This window comes from Prionailurus viverrinus, chromosome B3, assembly GCF_022837055.1.
Source record: "Prionailurus viverrinus isolate Anna chromosome B3, UM_Priviv_1.0, whole genome shotgun sequence".
NCBI lineage: Eukaryota > Metazoa > Chordata > Mammalia > Carnivora > Felidae > Prionailurus > Prionailurus viverrinus.
This window is the reverse complement of record NC_062566.1, coordinates 129,573,610-129,583,570: the sequence shown is the minus strand read 5'-3', so window position 1 is coordinate 129,583,570 and position 9,961 is coordinate 129,573,610. Positions and strand designations below refer to the sequence as shown.

General features: G+C 45.8%; 1 non-coding gene across 1 annotated transcript; it reads left to right on the top strand.

The window, feature by feature from the left end:
- The first annotated feature begins 9,345 nt into the window (after nucleotides 1–9,345).
- TRNAN-GUU (transfer RNA asparagine (anticodon GUU)) lies at nucleotides 9,346–9,418 on the top strand. The gene has a single exon. It is a non-coding gene; the product is annotated as a tRNA-Asn (tRNA).
- Nucleotides 9,419–9,961: the final 543 nt, after the last annotated feature.

Here is a 9,961-nt window from a genome sequence, read left to right as displayed (position 1 = left end):
GGTGCGCTGGGCCTGAAGACCCGTGAATATGATCATAATCAATGGCCATCTTAAGCCCCTGGGTTTGGGAGCGTCTTATTACACAACACTAGTGTGTAACCAATATACCAAAGAATAAAGAGCTTGCTTGGTATGCTGCGGCCATAAAGAGACCTGACTTTTAATCCAGCTCCACCATTAACTGTCTGTATGACCTTTCACCTCTATGAGACTCAGGTGTTTCCCTCATTAAATCTCTGCTTATTTGGGAGCTACACGGCCAGCTGGGCTCACTAATCCCATGATCTCTCCAGCCAGTGACCCCCTAAGACCCATGCGCGTTGCTTTACAAATGTGGACCCAACAAGTGACAGGCAGGGAAGGACTGTTTAAAAGAATAAGCTCTCCAGAGCATTTGTTTATCTGATCTCTTAAAATCAAGCTTAGAATTTTCTACCATGTATAATACCAAATGAGATCAACTATTTTGAACTTAATACCTTACATAAAAGTGTTTTTGAGAACTGTTTGTGTTTCCGAGCATGTATTTAATCAAATAATTATCTGTGGATGGATGTTTTTAAATGTTTATTTGCTCAACCAAAGACTTAATCTGTGTAAAAATGTCTGAATCATGTGTAAGAATTCTGGAAATTCTACTAAACATTAAAGGAGCAAAACCATAGATTATAATGGGGGTGGAGGCAGGGAGTGGACCCCGGGGGGTTTGGAAAGCCAATTCATTTGAGTGCAGGAAGACAGTATTAGGATTTTTATTCAGACCTGTATGTAACACTTCAGAAAGAAACGAAGCTTTATTGATGTTGAATTTACAAACTGACCTCCAGATTGTCCCAGATCAGGTGGCCACAGCGCTGGAGGGACCATACACTGAAACCCTCTCCCAATGGGGTTTCAGTATATGGTAGTTCGGCTTTGCTTGGGCAACTGGATTTGCAACTGCCTGCTTTTCATTACATCAACTCTAAGTGGACAGATGTCTTTAAAAGACTCCTATGAAGGGGGCACCTAAGTGGCTCAGTTGGTTAAGCGTCCAACTTTGGCTCAAGTCATGATCTCTCTGTCTGCGAGTTCGAGTCCCTCATCGGGCTCTGTGCTGACAGCTCAGAGCCTGGAACCTGCTTTGGATTCTGTTTCCCTCTCTCTGCCCCTCCCCCACTCGTGCTCACACACTCAAGTACGCATATGTTGGAAGGATGGATGGTTAGAAATTTTGCTGGTGGAGTGCATGATCAAAAAGCTTGGAAGTTATGGAGGCAGATGGAAACTATACTCCGTGTGACGAGCACTGAGTAACACATAGAACTGTTGAATCACTGCGTTGTGCATCTGAAACTAACATAGCATGGTATGTCAACTAAATCCCAATAATAAAAAAATTTTTGAATCACACACAAAAAGTTATTAGCTGTGAGACCTTTGGAAGTTTCTTAACCTATCCGAAGTTCAGTTTCTGCATTTATAAACTTTTTAAAGCTTGTGGTATAGAGTTGTCAACATTCTCCAAATGTTAGCTATTATTATTATAACAAAATGTTGGCAGAGGGAGGTTAGCACATTCATAGTAATTGTATAATATCTTTTGCTGGATTCTCGTATGCGGCTTGGGCAAAGGAAGTACCTGAGGAACTTTGCATTTTACATAATAAGAAAAAAAGTTTGGAAGCTACTTCATGAAGATCCAGGCAAGCATACAGCGTCAGAAAACAGGAAGAATGGTTGGAAATGAGACTGGGAGAGAAAGCTTAGCTGAAGGTCACTTACTAGCAGGTTTATTTAACCTCCACACGTTTCAGATTTCTGCCAAGTGTGGATAGTGATTGTACCAACTTCAGAGGGCTATCATAAGGAGTCAATGAGTCAGTAACACTGAAAACAGGGTTGGCTCATAGTAAATGCTCCCTAAGAGTTTGTTATATAAGTTGCAGAATCCCACAGGATTTCATCAAGTGGAAATACTGACCGTGAATAAACAGTATGCCAGAGCATTGGAAGTATGCGTCACAAATGTGAGCTGTTGGAAAGAATCAAACACAAACGGCAGATGCCAGGCTGGGTACAGGTACTGGAATTATAATCCCTGGGCTCTCCCTTTCAGTGGGGTGCACATGACATCATCTATTCTGTCAAACTCCACACTGGCTCCTGGGATGATAGAGAAGCTCCCAGCCTGATGGAGATGACAGCGATGCCAACAGACGTGACAGCCCAGTGGGACGGGAGCGGGGACCAAGGAGGGACTGGTTTTGAAAAAGCCTTTCATCAAAGGATACAAAATGCTGATTCAAAGGGGCACAGGCACCCCAATGTTTATAGCAGCGCTCTCAACAACAGCCAAATTATGGAAAGAGCCCAAATGTCCATCGACTGATGGATGGATAGAGAAGGTCTGGTAATACATATACAATGGAATATTACTCAGTAATCTAAAAGAATGAAATCTTGCCACTTGCCAACAATGTGTATGGAACTGGAGTGTATTATGCTAAGCAAAATAAGTCAGGCAGAGAAAGACAAATATCATATGATTTCACTCACATTGGAATTTAAGAAACACAACAGATGAACACAGGAGAAGGGAAGGAAAAATAAGATAAAAGCAGAGAAGGAGACAAACCGTAAAAGACTCTTAAATATAGAGAACAAACTGAGGGCTGCTGGAGGGAAGGTGGGTGGGGGGATGGGTTAAATGGGTGATGGGCATTACGGAGGAGACTTGTTGGGATGAGCACTGGGTGTCATATGTAAGGGATGAATCACTGGGTTCTACTCCTAAAACCAAGACTACACTGTATGTTAACTAACTTGAATTTAAATTAAAAAAAAAAAAAGATATTTGAAAAAATAAGCCTTTCACTGGTTCATCCGCTTCCCTCTGGCTTGGATAACTCTTATCCTGACCAGGTCTCCCTCCCCTCTCCCCAACCTGGAGCTTAGAACATCAGCTGCCATAGTAACCAGGGACCCTGAAGGAGAGCTCAGACCTTAGCTACCAAGGTCATCAGATGGGTTAGCCACTCTGTGAGAACCACCTGAAGTCGGGTGAAGGCAGTCAGTCCCCAGGAGCCAGGGATACAGGAAACCATGGTGTCCCAGTGCACCCGTCCGGCTTTCCCACATGAAGATCTACTATTATCTAAGTGGTGTGGGCTGGAAGTCAATTTGTTTTACAGGAGCCCAGAGGGCTGAGTGTCCTATTCCATCCACCAAAATAATAACGAAGCAATTAATAAATAATAGAATGGCACTGATTTTGTTAAAGACGGGCAGTTACGTGGCCCATGGGCTGTGACTATGAGATTCAGATGGTGGAGTGAGCTGGAGCCTGAGGAGGACCGACATCCTGAGAAGCTGGACGGGAGAGGAAGGTCTTGAGGAGGAAGGGGCGGGAGCCCCAGGCTGCTCTGCCTGCCTCGTGTCCAGAGTCCTGTGTGTGGTTGTCCACTGACCATCCACCTAACCAGGTCATCAGGCTGTGGCCGATGTTAGAAGCTACTCATCCACGTGCAGGTGAGGCTGGGGTTCTCTGTGTGGGGGCCAGACAGGCCCTTCCATAAGCCCTCCAGGTGAATGTTCAGGGTCTGCCTTTGGGCTCCGTCCTGGGTGGTGATGCCCTTGTTTTTCCCTGTGTCCAACCCTGAGCTTGGCTCAGAACAGGGGCTCATCAAATGTTTGGTGTGATGGACAAATAAATGAGTATGCATTGGCTCAGACACTAGAGGGACAACGTGGCAAAGGAGACGTCACACAGTCTGGAGCCTGGGCTCTGTCATATCCCAGCTGCAAGCCTTAGATGTGTTATTTAATGGGCTTCTGTTTCCTCATCTATAAAATGGGAGGGGGGATCAAGTGAGTTACTGGAATAGAAGTCTAGAAAAGTGCCCAGCACATGGTAAACACTAGCTGTCGATGATCAGCAGGACCACGCACGCAAGCACTTCCACCACCCGTGTGCCAAGTGTCACCACGTGCTGCCCATGTGTCCTCCGTGGCAGCTCTCGAGTATGAGCCACCTCCCCAACCTCACCACCTTCCCTCACCCCTCATGCAGGCTTCGGGGCCTCCTCCTCCCATCTCAGTGGCATTGAATGTCAGGCAAGGGATGGTCAGATCATCTAAGGCCTTTGTACTCACATCGTGATCCATGAACCAGAAGCATCGTCATCACCTGGGAGCTCGTGAGAAATGCAGCCACTGCAACCGCATCCCAGACCTACTGGATTCAAACCAGCGCTTCGGCAGCATCCCCGGGGGGTTGTGGATACGTTAAAACCAGAGAAGCACTCAGAGTGGTTCTCAACCCTGACTGCATAGTAGCATCACTGGGGAGCAGGGGAATCAGAATCACTGGGATGGTGTGTGGCCATCAGTCATTTTTACAAGGTGCCCAGGGTTAAGAATCCATGAATAGACAAATGCTTTCCCATAACAGAGAAGTCAACCAGGGTCAAATCTAGGCAGAGGCAGAACAGGCCATAGAAAACAGGCACCCTTCTTCCTGCTGTGACAGTGTGAAAGCTCAGCCACTGTTCCAGGCCCCATGGGAATGACAATGGGTGAGACACCCCCCAGACCCTATGTTGCTCCTGGTCTGGGAAAGGAAAACACCTGAGTAAAGAGCCAACAACAAGGCAGTATGGGAAGGGGTGGGGTCCGGGTACAAGCTTGGGGAACACAGAAGAAGGGGTGAAGGACCTGCCTGGGGAGGCCTGGAAGGGAAGGATGGGGTGGGCAGCTTCTGAGCCTTGTCTTGAGGGCCTGGGAATTTGGCAAATGCAAGAGAGGGAGAACATTCCAGAAAGAAGGAACAGCATCGCAAAAGCATGGATTCACAATTGGGCTCTTTGGTGAGTATAGGGACTGGTGAGAAGCTCAGAGAGGTTGAACCCCAGAGTGTTTGGAGCACAGAGGCTAGTGAAAGATGAAGGGAGCCAGGACTTTATCCTGAGGACACCACCCAAGTTCTGGTAAGAAAGAGCAGAGACAGAACCACACTTGACACTTAAGATCACTGGCAGCAGAGGGGAGAGTGGATAGGAGCGGACAACCCAGGGGATGGGGACACATGAAATATGAAGAGGGTGTGACCCTGAACGGTGGCAGAGGAATGGAGAGGAGAAGCCAAGTGCAGGCCACATTTCAGAGGAGAAATTGATGAGTGATGCATGGGGTGGGGACAGCCAGGCTCCATGGTCCAGAGCAAGGATCTCAGTTTGAATCCCAGTTGCTTACCCCTTTCTGTGCCTCAGGTTCCTTAGCCATAAAATGGGACTGTAAGTAGTACATCCACATAGAGTTATGTTTCAAAGATCAAATGCATTAATACAGGCGGAGCTTTTACGATGCTGCCCGGTAGATTGTAAGTGCTCTATAAGTGTTGGCTTGTGGCGGAGAGGACCACTTGAACACCAAACAATCATGCTCCTCCTTCTTCATGTGCAGGGAAGTGCCTGGCTAGTTGGGGACTATGTTTCTCAGCCACCTTGACCTTGAGATGGGGCCCCATGGCTGTGTTCTGGCCAACAGAACATGGGGGAACGTGATGAACACCACATCCTGACCTGGCCAAAAAATCCTCCCCGCTCTCTCTCGCTCTCCCTCTCTCTCTTCCTGCCAGTGTGGATGTCAAAACTGAGAGTGACCTTGGGGGATCTAAATGATAAAAGATCATCGTTCTCTCCCCTCCATGATTTTAGCTCAAATCCGTTCACTTGTCATTGATCTGGCATCAGGGAAGAAAACAGCTGTTCCCCAGAAGTTAATTATCCAATAAAGAAAGTAAAACATGTCAGAAGAACTAGGCTCGAGTTTTCATCTCTGATTTTAATTGCATGACCTTGAGTGAGCCACTTGATCTTTCTGAGCATTATCCAAAAAAATGGGGATGAACTCCCTTACGCAGCTGTCAAGAAAGTTAGATCAAAGCATAGGTATAAAAGTTCTTTGTAAATTTTCCGGTGTCTGCTTTACTCCTGAGTTCCTAGGACTCTTCACTCCTTTGAAACTCAGCCCAAGGGTAATCCTAGAGCCCAACCCTTCCATGTCCCCAAGACACCGTTTGCTTTCCTCCCTCAGAGCGCTGAGCGAGTCTACGTTCTTTTTCTTCTTCTTCTTCTCTGCTGCTAAGTTTAAGCATCTTACAGGGGCATCTGCATCTTCAACCTCGACCCAGCACAGTGCTTGGCACCTCGTGGGCATTCAGGAAATTCTGCTAAATGAATAACTCATAAAGCCAGTAATTTTGGGTAGTGATGGGAACTATATCACCTCCCACTGAAAAATCCATTTCTCTGCATTTTCGAGTCATACTTAGAGCCTGCACTATTCCGTTTGTTTCAATTACATTAGCTAATTAGTTCAGTGCTTAAGCTTTTTCTTGGACGTTTTCCACCAAAGATATAGTTGGTTTCCAGAAATAATTTAGGTGCACACTGTGTATCCCATTTGGAAGACAGTGAGAACCTCCTCCTAGTTCTGAGCAGGCTGGGACTGGGAAGAAAGAGAAGGCTTCCACCCCGAGGGGCTTCTTAACAAGACCAGTGTTGAAAAGGAAGGACACCTCCTGTGTCAGGTTGTCGCATCCAAAGATGGCTGCAATAGCATGGCCCACCTCACGTATGTTTTGGCGATGTGACCTTGACATCCCTCCCGTGAGAGGGGGCACCCAGGCCTGCTCACCCTCACATCTGGGTGGATTTGTGTTTCTTTGACTAATAGAGATGGCTGGTTATACTGCAATGGAAACTGAAACACACACACACACACACACACACACACACACACCCCAGCACTGCAGAACCAAGATTCTTACTTCCCATCTAGTCCCTCGTGTAGTCCAAAGCCCACAAATGCTGAAATTCAAGAATACTCCTGAATCTACCTCTCACTAGCTTCTGTTACCTGATTTGTGTGACCTCTGATGTTATCTTCCCGCTTCTTTTATAATCTACACATACACACATTCGCTCAAAAGAACATTCTCTCTTTGAAGAAGATATACAAATAGCCAGTAAACACATGAAAAGATTCTCAGCATTGCTAGTCATTAGGGAAATGCAAATCAAAACTACAATGAGGGACGCCTGGGTGGCTCAGTCAGTGAAGCATCTGACTTTGGCTCAGGTCATGATCTCACGGTCCATGGGCTCGAGCCGCGCGTCGGGCTCTGTGTCGACAGCTCAAAGCCTGGAGCCTGCTTCGGATTCTGCGTCTCCCTCTCACTCTGCCCCTCCCCTGCCTGCACTCTGTGTCTCTATCTCTCTCTCTCTCTCTCTCTCAAAAATAAACATTAATTTTTTTTATTTATTAAAAAAAAAACTACAATGAGATACCACCCTACACCCATTCGAATGGCTACTATCCCCAAACAGGAAACAACAAGTTTTGGCGAGGACGTGGGGTCATCGGAACACTTGTGCACTGTTTTGGGGAATGCCAGATGGTGCGGCCACTGTGGAAAACAGTATGGAGATTCCTCAAAAAATTGAAAATAGAAATACCCAATGATCCAGTAATCCCACTTCTGGGTATATACCAAAAAGAACTGAAAGCAGGGACTCAAACATGTACGCCCAGGTTCACAGCAGTGAAAACATGGAAGAAACCCAAGTGTCCGTTGATGGATGAAGAAATAAACAAAATGTGGCATATATATACAAATGAATATTATTCAACCTTACAAAGGAAGGAAATGCTGACATGTGCTGCAGTGTGGATGAAACTTGAGGACATTATGCTAAGTGAAATAAGCCAGTCACAAAAAGACAAATACTCTATGGCCCCACTTACCTGAAGTACTTGGAGTAGAAAAAAATCACAGGAACCGAAAGTGAAATGGCGGTTGCCGGGGGCTGGAGGGGGGGACGTGAGGGGTTAGTGTTTCACAGGGACAGTGTCAGTTTTACAAGATGAAAGGGTTCTGGAGCTGGATGGTGGTGATGATCGCATAACAGTATAAATGTTCTCAATCCTGTTGAACTGTACACTTAAAAATGGTTAAAATGATTTTACACGCGTGTATTTTAACACAAAAAAATTGGAAAAAGAAGAAAGAAAAGAACATTCCCATCAAGTCAGATTGAATTAGAGTTCTCAGTGTTCATAACTCACCATGCTTCACTCACCCACTACACCTCTACTCAAGCTGTGCCCATGATCCGAAGGCCTTCTTGTCTTTTTAGCTATTCTCAAACTTTGTTGTATCAGCTAAGAATAAGCAGGGCTGGTATTCAGCTAGTTTTCAGCTGATATGTATTGATACAGCTGGACTGGTGGCTAAAATATTAAAATACTTCCATAGTACATGGTAAATATCTTCTGCTCCAATCTCCCTGCTATCCTAGCCCTTCATCTGGTACCCTAGCACTATGACCAGAGTTTGTTCGGGCTTGTCAGTGCCCATGCCATTCTGGTGTTTAATATTTTGAATATGACCCCTGGAATTAGGTTCAGCTTCAAATAACAGGAAAAAACGGGAGACGTGATATAGAAGTTCGTTTCTGTCACACAAAAAAGTAAAGAGATGGGCAGTTCAGGGACAGCATCGTGGCTCCATAGTATCATTTAAACAAAATAGGCTCCCATCATGCTCCATCATCCTCAGTGCATATTTTCTGTCAAGGTCAGAAAAGTCAACTCATACTTCAAAGTAGATGCTGGAGTTCTGGCCATCACATCAGCATTCCAGACCAACAGAAAAAAGAAAGAGGGATAAAGGGACTCTGCTCCCAGCGGAGTCAGATTCTTTTAAGCAGGCTTTCCAGAAGTCCTACTTAAAGCATGTGCTTTCACTTCTTTGGCCAGAACTTAGTCACATGGCCAAACCTAACAGCAAGGAAAGGCTGGAAAATATAGTCTCGATTTTGTTATTAAGAAAAAGGGGAAGAATGAATATTGAGGGGCAGTTCGTACTTTCCGATTCTCTTATCCTTCAAGGTTTAGTGCAAGATTTCCCTGTGACAGCAGTCCCCTAGGATGTCTTACATCACACATCATTGGAACCACAGGGTCTGTATTCACTGTTAAACACTCAGGGCTTTATGTAATAATAATTATAGTAGTTCTAGTAGTTACCATTCACTGGGCCCTACAATGTGCCAGACACTAAGTACTTGGCCTGTTTTATCTTATTTAATCCTCACAAAATCCCTACACGAGGGTATTAACTCTCATTACCCCCAGTTTGCAAGTAAGGAAACTGAGGCCCAAACGGAGATGAAATACTTGCTTGAGGTCACAAAGCTTGTAAGAGGTAGAGTCGGGATTTGATTGGTGAGCTTAAGACAAGAAACCAGCACCCACCACAGTCGTCAGCAAAGAGAAGACGTTAAACACAAATAAGGGGGCACCTGGCTGGCTCAGTTGGTGGAGCATGTGACTGTTGATCTTGAGGTCGTGGGTTCGAGCCCCATGTGGGGTGTGGCGCCTACTTAAAAAGAATAAGTAAATAAATATTTTTGAAACAAACAAAGAAAACGTCGTTGGTTGATCTAGTAACTAACTCATCACCGAGACAGAAACAGCAACCAGAGAAGGGACTTAATGGAAAACCCCAGCCTTTCCCAGGTACAGGAAACCACAAGTCCCAAAAAAGGTAAGAGTTGACGCTGTGGCTCCAAAGGTCGAGAGATATGCAGAGACCACGGAACAAAGTAGGGCTGAAGTCCCAGGCCTGCCTCTGCACCCACTGCGGGGATCGTCCAGACAATGTCCCACAAGGCTAGTATATCTCCAGAAACTCCAGGAATGACCCAAGTTGCCTTCATAAGCCAAGAGTTTCCATTTGATGCCCAGTGGATTGCTTGTTTGGATTCAGTTTTTTATTGTTTCTTATTGAGCAATTGGCCATCAATGAATGGGCGCCTGGGGTGGCTCAGTCGGTTAAGTGTCCGACTTCAGCTCAGGTCATGATCTCCCAGTTCACAAGTTCCGCCCCCCCCCCCCCCCATTGGGCTCCGTGCTG